At 34.4% G+C, this 11206-nt stretch overlaps 1 non-coding gene across 1 annotated transcript; it reads right to left on the bottom strand.

The window, feature by feature from the left end:
- Nucleotides 1-8083: 8083 nt before the first annotated feature.
- Nucleotides 8084-8190, bottom strand: LOC131182784 (small nucleolar RNA R71). Its single transcript, XR_009151045.1, has one exon. It is a non-coding gene; the product is annotated as a small nucleolar RNA R71 (small nucleolar RNA).
- Nucleotides 8191-11206: the final 3016 nt, after the last annotated feature.

The following is an 11206-nucleotide window of genomic DNA, read 5'->3' on the forward strand; positions in this document are numbered from 1 at the left end:
GTGATCATATAAATGATCAAATGAATGTATGAATTATGATTGAAATTTATCATGAAAAAAATGAAGTCATAAAGCACAATATATTAACATTTTAAAATATCAGATGCCCTAGTATACCTAACAAGATTGGTTTGGATAGTTTGGCATGCCAATAGGGTATTGTTTTAGCAGTACTGCGAAAGGCTTTATGCCTGTATTCATGGCTTTATGCCCGTATTCATGGCTTTATGCCCGTATTCATGGCTTTTATGCCCGTATTCATGGCTTTTATGCCCGATTATGTGATATCATGGCTTTTTAGCCATACTGACTGCATACATGGTTGACGCTCAAGGCCCCATGGTATGACGGCCCGAGGCAATCGCGGTGTCGAGTGCCAACGACTGTTATCCATCCGACTGCCTAGTATAGGTTACTTGGGCGATCAATTAAAGTATTATTCAATTCAGCTAAGTTAAGTTAAGTATAATGAAAATCCAGACAATTAAATTAAGTATTGAATGAATAAGCAAAAGACATTAGCAAAAGAAACATAACAAAAATATAAATTGCAGAACTGCATGCACTTGAAATACAATAAAGATAGAATAAATTATAAACCTGCTAGAATTACTGAAAAGTTATAAACTAAGCACTTTCAAAGAGGAACAAACTAGTATATAAGATCGTTGATACTAGAAATACCATACCAAATTAAATTGATTCTTGAGTATCTGAATTATCATTTATTTCTTTCTTTACTTGTATATATTATTTCTGGTTATATTATTGCACCACTAAGCGAAATGCTTAGCGCGATGGAATTGCTTCCTCATGCAGTAATCAAGGTAAAACCAGAGATCGTCGATCGAGATTTTTGGAGTCCAGATTTGCGTATGTCGAAGAGTTCAAGATTGTCACCTCCTCAAAGAATGCATGTTGATAGGGCTCATTTTATACATGTTATGTATATTGTTCATTCCTAGCACATTGTAAATTATTTGTATATCTTGTACAAAATAAACTCATGTAATTAACCTATGAATTATGGAAGCTATTCAAAGTAAGTATTTTAGTATGTGAATTGAATTTGAGTTATAATGAGATTATACTTGTGAATATTGAGATATTGAAAATCTAATGAGATTTCGAGAAACTGGATAATCGTATTGAGATACATTATGTTTGAAAATTTTTGAGACTATTAAGTTTGAGAAATTGAGTATATATTGAAATTGTCTTTGGCAGTTCGGAAGAATCATTAGTCCAAATTACAGTGACACTTTGTCGGATTATCGTTAAAATTTTTGAAATTTCCAATTTAGTTAGATTTTGATAAAAGTAAAAATAGCCTAAATCTTCAATAAAGTTTTTGAATAAATAAATCAAGGACTGTAATGAAATCAGATAAAATAGAGTGCTCCGGCACACTGAGTGGCATAACTTGCTCGGCTACACTGTAGTCGGGTAAGGGGTGTCACAGAAGCGATTGCGAGCTTAGTTATTATCACAAATTCGTGTGGGACCCTATGACATCCGAGGCCTAAGAATAATTACAAAAGCATTGGGAATGTGAAAACCACAGAAAAGAATAGAGAACGAGTTTACGAATAGAGAACGAGTTTACGTAATTGAATCAGAATTCAGGAAGTAATCAAGTACTATTAGAAAAATAATCAAACCCGATAAGGGGCATTTTGGTCAATTCACTCTCAGATGTGACTTTTGACCTAAATGTTCATTAAAATGTGTAACATTAAAATAATGAAAAATAATTAAAAATGAAGAGATGTGTAGTAAAAAGAAAATAAAAGAAAAGAAAATTTAAAATTTAAAATACTTTATGACATCACAATGATGTAAACATTAATTAATTTATTTATAATTTTAAATTAGGAAAATTTGGGGATAATTATAACCTAAATAAAACTAAAATTAAAAGAATATAAATCACTTTCTTCCTCAAAAAAGAATCCAGCCAGCTCCTCTCTTGGTTCTCTATCTCTTTACCCAAAATTCCTCCATTAATGGTCACCCTAAGCTCTTTAAACCCTAATTTTTCTTTATAAATTTCATACCCACCAAAGTAAAACCTTGTTAATTAGCCTTGGTAGAAAGATTGAAAGTGGAAGAAAGGAAAATTTTGAAAAGCTTTGGAAGATTGAAAAAGCTTCATAGAGGTAAGTGATCTTCCAAGCCATCTCCCTTCTTTAATCTTTTAAAACATATAGAATTAAGTTGAATTGGCATGAAAAATTAAGAATATGATGGGAATATGGAAGAGGCAAATTTCAGCAGCCATGATATAGTGAGGTTTTGATGTGCTTTAATCTAATTAAACATGGATTCTAGCTTGATTTGGGATGTGTATATAATTATTCAGTTAAGCTTGCATGAATTGCATGATAATTTGTAAGGTGGAAGAATTAGGGTTTATGACAATTAGGGTTTTGATTAAATGTTGACCAATTGGTGCTATTATGCCTAATTGTGGTCATTTGGTGTATTTTGAGTTGAGAATTAACATGAATTGATGAATGGAATTGAGATAAGTAAGGGATGTTGAATTGCTGAATTCTGGACCAATGAGTCCAACAAGGTTAAATGGCCATAAGTAGAGTTGTGTTGCTCCCATTGGTGTGAGGCTAATTGAAGATGAAACTAGGGTCATAATACCACATTTTTCATGCAAACACCTTGCCCAAAAACTGATCATAAGTTGGTCTAAAATTGGCTTGAATCCGGGTGACTTACTACTGGACCTGGAAAAATGACCAAATGAAGAGTTCATTTGGCCATAACTCACTCTAGGAAGGTCAGAATGACCTGATTCTTGAATCATTGGAAAGGCTAGACATAGGAGCACATTTTTTATGGAGATCATGAGCCTAAATTCTGACCCTAACCCAACCAATTTACTAGAACATTTTAGGTCAACAAAACTGACCAGAACCAAAACTGACATAAAATCCTGGACAAATGGCCATCTGACTAGTTTTAGAAAAAATGTCATAACTTGGCTAACAAAACTGCAAACATAGTGAAACCAAAGCCAAAATTTTTATAAGACCTAGAACTACAATTTTGGTGTTTTGACCAAAATCTAGAATCTAATAGAACTTGAGCAATTTGCTAGGACAAATCAGCAATTCAAATCCTAAAAATAAGCTAATTAGCCATTGACCTCATAATAGTATTTAAGTCATATCTCCCAATAGGAAACTCCAACTGAGATGAGCCAAACTGTTCTAAAAACCTAAGAAACAAGGCTACAACTTTGCTTTAGCAACCATACCCAAATTTTGAGGATAAGAACCTCAAATGTGAAATGTAATACACTGACCTGAACCTGGAATCTTGATATAGAGAGTTTATGAGTCCAAGTCAGTTAAATTGCCATAACTCACCATATATAACTTTAAAAATTATGATTTTAAACTTGTGTGACTAGGACACATATGGAAACATCTTATATGAAGAAAATTAGGCCAAAATAAGATTATAGCTAGTTCAATTGGCTGGGTAAAGTAAGGTTTCAGAATCTACCTGGTTCTAGAACTATAAAGAGTCATTGGACCAACACATGATAAATTGACCATAACTTGAAAACCAAAACTCCAAATGGAGTGATTCAAATTGGAAAATGAAACTAAGACATAGAGGGACAAATTTTATGAAGAACACATCACTAGATTATGGTTAAAACTAGGTCAAAATTGAGTTCCAAAATCAAGAAGTAAAACCGTCCAAAACTCAAACCTTATGAAACTTCACAAGTAATTTAAGTATCCATAATGCAATTATTGGATCAGTTATTGGAAACATCTAGGATGAGTATTGAGACACTTTAATTATGTGTTTCAGTTAGAAATGAGCCTTCCAAGGAAGGAGAAAGAGTGGATTAAGTCAAAACAAGCAAAAGAGATTTGTGCACAACAAATTTTATTTCTTTATATTTCATTTGGAAATTTATTTGAATAAATGTTGTGGATGATTTTTTATGGTTATGGCCATAGAACTTTATTTGAGAAATAGTGTGTTGCCTACTTTATAAATAAAAATTTGGAATGAATTATGATTAGTGATTTGTATGAAATATTTGAATGAAATAGTTTGAATTGGGTTTTGAAATCACAGTTGGCATGACAATTCTATTGTGTTCCTCCTCCATCCATGGAGTTAAGCTTGACTATATTTCCTCCCTCTCTGGCTTGCCAGTTGAGGTTGAGTTTGAACGAGTACTCATATAGCTAGCTAGCCACCTCCCTCATTAATTTCGATTAGTGAGGTTGTAGATTGCTTTGTCATGGCGTACAACACGGCATTGATCGTGAAATTTTTGTCATGACCTAAGTTGTGTCAATTATTGGCAACACTATTGTTTACAATTTATTTTGATAAATTGTTATTAAAAATATTGGCATCAGCTTTGTAAATTATGATTGTTAAAATTTTTAAATTTTTGCTTACCAATGGATGATTATATTTTTAGTGACTTTTAAACATTATTATTATACACCACTGAGTAAATTACTCAGCGATAGCTTTTCTTGCTGTCGCAGATAGGGAGAAAGATAAAGCAGCAGAGTGAGCTGCTTATAGCTGCTGTTGAAGAAATTTTGAGATCTTTTTTGGATATAATATTTATACCATTGTAAATTTCTTTTTGATGTAAATTGTTTGTTCATATGTATCTATAGAACCAAATGAGTAGTTGTACAATAAAATTTATAATAATATTATTTTGTTCTCTTTTTCTTGAATTGAAAATTTTATATATGAATTGAGATGAATTAAATGATATTGAGATTGATTGAAATTGTGCTGGTTGAGATTGGATTGTGTTGGTTTAAATGGAGTTATGGACATTACATGTATTGGAAGTGTTTTTAGCAGGTTTTAAAGAACTGTTTTCTTAAATTCTAGCTGACATTCTGCCTAAATGTTTATAAAATTTTTGAAATCCCGAATTAATTAAAATTTCAGTTCATGACATAAACCCCGTTTAAAAGCTCTTTAATAATTATTTATCACTATTTCAGAATTTGAAACGAATTGAATCGGTTTAAAATCCCTTGTAGTATATTTAATTGGTTATCGGTAGGCAAAGTTCGGTAATTCATTAGGTATACTACAGAATAATGTTATACCTTACAGAAGGGTAAGGTGTGACATATTTTAATGGTATCAGAGCAATGTTTTGAAATGAGTTTTGAACTATAAATTTGAAATATTTTCTTGATTAGTACAACTGCTCAAGTATCCTTAATTAATACATATGATGCATTTACATCATGAATATGAACTAATGGGGATAATTCTCCTTGTGTTGGTTGTCAGGGAGTAGAATCTCTATAAATTGAAATGGAGGAAGGAGATCATTCTGTGGAACAATCAATTGCGGCTGAGACACAAGGGGAGGCCCCAGCTCCACAAAATGTTGGTGGGTCAGCTGCACTAATTCCCCCTCTCCAGTTTCCTGCTCAGTTTGCTCAGCAGATGGCTGCCTTATTCCAGCAGATGGCTGGAAATGTTCCTACACCAGCACCAGTACCACCTCCAGTGCAACCACCGCTCCCAGTCAGATAATATGAAAAATTAAAGAAGTATGGGGCCGAGGAATTCAGAGGCACAGTGGATCCTCTGGAAGCAGAACAGTGGCTTGAGAGGATGGGAGGAGTATTTAAAATGCTGCATTGCACTGAGGATCTGAAGTTTGAGTATTCAATCTCTTTGCTATATGGAGATGCATATCAGTGGTGGAAGACTGATAAGTGTATAATTTATTAATTTTACTCCCATCACATTTAGTGTTTTTAGTGTGTTTTTATGTTTAATTCAGTTGGTTAAGTATAGTTATCTATTAGGCATATGTTTAGAGAGTTGTTGAAATAATTGTGTTAAATGGAGAAATTTGACTCTTGCTGTATTTTTCAAGGTTTTGGTGAAGTTCCAGAGCAATATAGTGTGGAAGGAAGCTTGAAAAGGTCGAAGGATTGAGAAGCATTGTTGATACAAAGTACACGGGTCGTGTAACCATAACCAGAGACCCGTGTAACATTCTGCCAGAAGAAATCCAGAGAACCGAGGAAGAGACAAAGCACACGGGCCATGTAACTTGACCCGTGCAAATCTTAAAGACCCGTGTAACTTTCTGTGCCCATGCGAAACAAGCCCATTCAGCTCCAGGCCATGTAATGATACACGGGCCGTGTATTCGTCAACAGTCAGATTCTTGATTCCGCTCCAGTTGCAGTTTTTGACAGAAATTCTAAAAACCTAACCCTAGACCCATTTATTATAAATAGAAGAGATTGAGACGCCTCCAAAGGCATTCGGCAGCCTCTCCATTCATCTTTTAGAATTCTTCTTTATTTTTCTGTAAGCCATGAGCATGAGTGGCTAAGTTTTTAATTCAGTTCAAAGGATTCAAGTTCTTTTGCTTGATTTGTGAGATCAGGTTCTTAATTTAATTTATGTCTTTTTGAATATCTATTGTTTTCTTATTTATTTGTCTTTGATCTATTAAATGATTTGCTAAAAAGGCCTATTAGTTGATTGTTTGATGAGATCAATTGCTAGTTCATCTTCATAATCCGTAATTGTTGTGTAAGATTGAACATATGTAGCAATTAGGTTTTATTCATTATGATCCTAGTTTTTGATAATAACCTAAGGAAATAATAGGGTGGATTAAATGATTTATGCTTCATAAATTATTGTTCAGCCTAACTACTTCCTTTTCTTAAAGCAGTTATTAATTTGATGAGGATTGCTTAATACCAACTCAGTTAATAATTATAGTCAATAAGAGTGCTGGGCTCAAATTGATGAGTATAGAGAAGTCAGGGGTTTACCTCGCTATTTGGTAAATCTACGTTAAGTATTCAATAAGAGATAATTGTATTTCTTTTGTCTATGATCAAATCAATGCATTGGAATGAGAATTACCTTGGACTGAAGTTTGTTTAAATTGAGATTTTCATATTTAGTTCTTGAATCTCTGCTTTCTTCTGATTTTGTGTTACAAAATCCCCCCCAATCTTTGTCTATTCCGTTTTTCATTACACAAGTGCACAAAATTTCATAATTCAGTCTCTAGGGTTCGATCTAGATTTACCATTTGCTATAAAAAATATTTCATAGTTGGTAATTTCAGTTAATTTAATTTCTGGTGGATTTGACACCCATCAAGAATTTTAGCACCGTTGCCGGGGACTGAAGTTTATTTGATTTCGTGTTTTTGGTGTTAGATATTTTGTTATTAATTCAGTTTGTGCTATTTTTAGGTTTTTGAAAAAAAATATAATAATAATAATAATAATAATAATAATAATAATAATAATAATAATAATTAAGGTGTTACTGTTCATTGTTACTGTTCATTAAGGAGTTTGGTTTAATTTGGAGGGCGGCCCATACCTATTTTGAAGGAAACGACGCTCTGATCAAGACAAAAAAATCCATAGGATTTATTGGCCCCACCCTCTTAAGGCCAAATTCCATTATTTTCTAGGGTTTTGAGGCATTTTTCTGTTTTTATTTTGATTTCGTTTTATTTATGACAAGAACTTCTCAATCTGGTGAGTTGATCTTTGATCCAGAAGTAGAAAAAACAGCTAAACAGTTGAGAAAATTGACTAAGCAAGGTAGGCTGATCCTGAGTACATCTGAAGGAGTCCAATCTCCAAGGGAGCTAAGTTCGGATTCGGATTCAGAGTCAAATTCTAAAAATGAAACCATGGCTGCTAGGACTTTGAAAGAGTTGGCTGCTTCTGATCTAAACCAACAACCTTTGTATATTCAATACCCTGCTTTAAATGTTGCTTTTGAGTTGAAATCTGGACTAATCCATTTGTTGCCTAAGGTTCATGGTCTTGCAGGTGAGGATCCACATAAGCATCTAAAGGAATTTCATGTTGTGTGTTCCAGCATGAAATCTCAAGGAGTCTTAGAGGATCAGATCAAGCTTCGGGCTTTTTCTTTCTCACTGGAGGGCACAACTAAGGATTGATTGTATTACCTTCCTTCCGGATCTGTTAACTCATGGAATGGGATGAAGTAGATATTTGTGGAGAAGTATTTTCCTGCTTCTTGTGCTGCCAATGTAAGAAAAGAAATTTGTGGAATCCAACAATACAATGGAGAGAGCTTATATGAGTACTGGGAGAGATTTAAAAAGTTGTGCGCAAGCTGTCCCCATCATCAAATAAGTAAGCAGCTTTTGATTCAATATTTCTATAAGGAATGGACCGCAGTATGATAGATGTTGCTAATGGAGGAACTTTGGTTGACAAGACACTAGAAGAGGCAAGGAGGTAGATTGCTAACATGGCAGTGAATTCTTAGCAGTTTGGAATGAGAATGGATCACACACCCATGAAGGTTAATGAGGTAAGTACATCTAACATTGAGAAACAAATTTCTGATTTAACTTCTTTAGTGAGGCAGTTGGCTGTAGGAAACATGCAACCTATTAAGGCATGTGGAATTTGTTCGAGTTCAGGTCATGCTACTGATATGTGTCCTGTGTTACAAGAGGATGAATCAATGCAACATGCTAATGCAGTAGGACATTATGGATAGCCACAACGCAGGTATGATCCCTATTCGAATACTTATAATCTAGGATGGCGAGATCATCCCAATTTGAGTTATGGGAATCAACCGGTGCAAAACTGATACCAACAGCAAAGACCACAAGTGAATCAACCACAACCACCTCTGCCTCCCTTAAATCAAGGTATGTCTGTAACACCCTCTCTGTAGCAACTCCGTACATTCTACTATTCCGGTGACCAATGTCGGTCTGGAAAGCTCGAACGTTCGAAAAAATATTTAAACTAAAGTGAGGAACCATAATTAACTCATTTATTAATAAGAAAAATTTAGGAAAAATTTTAGAAATAAAATACAACCAAGTTAAATGAACCGGTGCCCAAGCAATGGGTAACCCAGTAGAAAGTTGCGGTTCTCACAACTAGAAGCCCTGGACTAGGGAAAAAGTTCATAAAATAATTTTGGGGACTCCAGAGAAGAGTCATTGAGGGTTCTATGGCATTAGATGCCAAGAAAATGCTTAGAAAAAATTTTCAATCGGTACAGACAATTTTAGTCTGTTAAGCCAAATGGAGGGCATTTTGATCATTTCGTCTTCAGAGATGATTTTTGGCCGACTTGTCCAGTTAAGTAAATAATTATTATGACATAAAATGTGAATAAATATTGCTAAAAATTAAATTGAAAATGAGTAGAGAAAAAAAGAAAAGAAAATGAGATTAAATGACAATTTTGACATCACATGATGTCATCAACCCTTTCCCCACCAATTACAACTAAGCTAACCTATTAAAAAGGGATAATTGAGACAAAAATAAACAAAAGCAATCAGATTCATCTCCTTCACCCACACCAGCCGTTTCCTCTCCTCCATACCCAACCACCTTTGAAAGCTTATCAAAGCTTCAATTCCCACCTTAAACCACCTCAAAACCCTAACTTGCCTTCATTAAAAATTATCCCTACCACTAAAGCAAGCCTTGGGTAGCAATTTGAAAGGAAGAAAGTGAAGTTTTGAAGCCTTGGAAAGTGCCTAAGTCAAGGTTAGTGCCAATTTCTTCTAAAAATTTGTATATGGCTGCCATTGAACATGATTGTGGTGTTGAAATTCATGGATTGTATGTGCATAAAAATTTTAATTGTTAGAGTTAGGATTTGAGCCACAAAACTTGGATTTTGTTCATGTGTTGGTGAATGAAAGTTTAAATGGTCAATTAGTGACCATTTGGCTGTGTATGATGAGGAAATGAAGTGAGTTGAGGCTTGGCATTTGTGTATGGGTGAGCTGCCTTGGCTGACCTGCAGGACTGAGCATGAGTCCAGCAGGTTTGTGCAGTTATAAATGGAATTGTAGAGGTTCAATTGGTGCAAGGCCAATTGGACATGAAACTAGACACATAATGCACAACTTTGGTATCAAAACCCTGCCCAGAAAACCAAACCAAGTTGACCTAAAAATTTCCCTAATTCGGGTGACTTGCATTCTGCCTGGGCAAAATGACTAAATGAATAGTATTAATTCATTTGGTCATAACTCAGTGTAGAAAGGTCCAATTAACTTGAAATTTTACCAGTAGAAAGCTGAGATATAGACCTACAACTTTCATGAAGAACATAAATCCAAATTCTGACCATAACCTAGTCAACTTGCCAAGCAAACTTAGGTTACCAAATCTGACAGAACCAGTTTTGCCCAGAGTTTTGGATTCTGTCTAATCCGGCTAGTTATGGTTTTTAGGCCATAACTTAAGCTACAAAACTCCAAATGGAGCGATTCAAAAAAGGAAATGTAACTAGACAAAATAAGAAACAACTTTCATGAAGACAATTTTGCCAAATTCCTACTGTACAAATGACCAATAGAATAGTAAATATGAGGCTTAAAATCTGAAAATTTTGAATAACTAACACTAAGCTTAGAAATGGTATTGGCAACCAATACCAACAACTTTAGAATGTAAAATGTGGTATGTTGGGAGTATTAGAACCAATGTACCTATTGTCCATGCAAAAGTCAATATTTTAGTTGACTAATGAAATGAATAGTAACACCTAAACTTAAATTTCAAGAATTGTGAAGTTTAAAAGTGTAACATGCCCTAGTACACCTAGTAAGATTGGTTTGGATAGGTTGGCATGCCAATAGGGTTCAGTTAGCAGTACTACACATGGCATTATGCCATTCTGTGATTTTATAGCTTTTAGCAATTCTAACATTGTGTTGATACTTGGCCTTGTACCTAATGTTATTACAGCTTATTAGCTATTCTGCTGCACACCTGGAGATGCATATGTGACCGATGGTGTGACCGCCCGAGGTACTAGATACCTAGTGCCAGTTTACCCATTTATCCAGTCCAGTCGTCCAGTATAGGTTACTTGGGCAACTAAAAATGAAAGTGGATAAATTTAATGAAATTATGAATATAACAAGTACATAATAAATAAGATCACCAATAATGAATGAAAAATGGTCTGCATAAAACATTAGAACCTGCACTTCATATTTATTTTATGTTATTTCTTTTTATTCTATTATTGGCACCACTAAGCATTATTGCTTAGCGCGTTGCTTTTTGCCACACGTAGGTTTTGGAGAGACTGATAGAGAGCCCAGTAGACCACAGACTGGGTGAGATCATCTGCAGCTCTGCATAGTGTCCGTGTC

Source organism: Hevea brasiliensis, chromosome 8 (genome assembly GCF_030052815.1).
Source record: "Hevea brasiliensis isolate MT/VB/25A 57/8 chromosome 8, ASM3005281v1, whole genome shotgun sequence".
Taxonomy (NCBI): domain Eukaryota; kingdom Viridiplantae; phylum Streptophyta; class Magnoliopsida; order Malpighiales; family Euphorbiaceae; genus Hevea; species Hevea brasiliensis.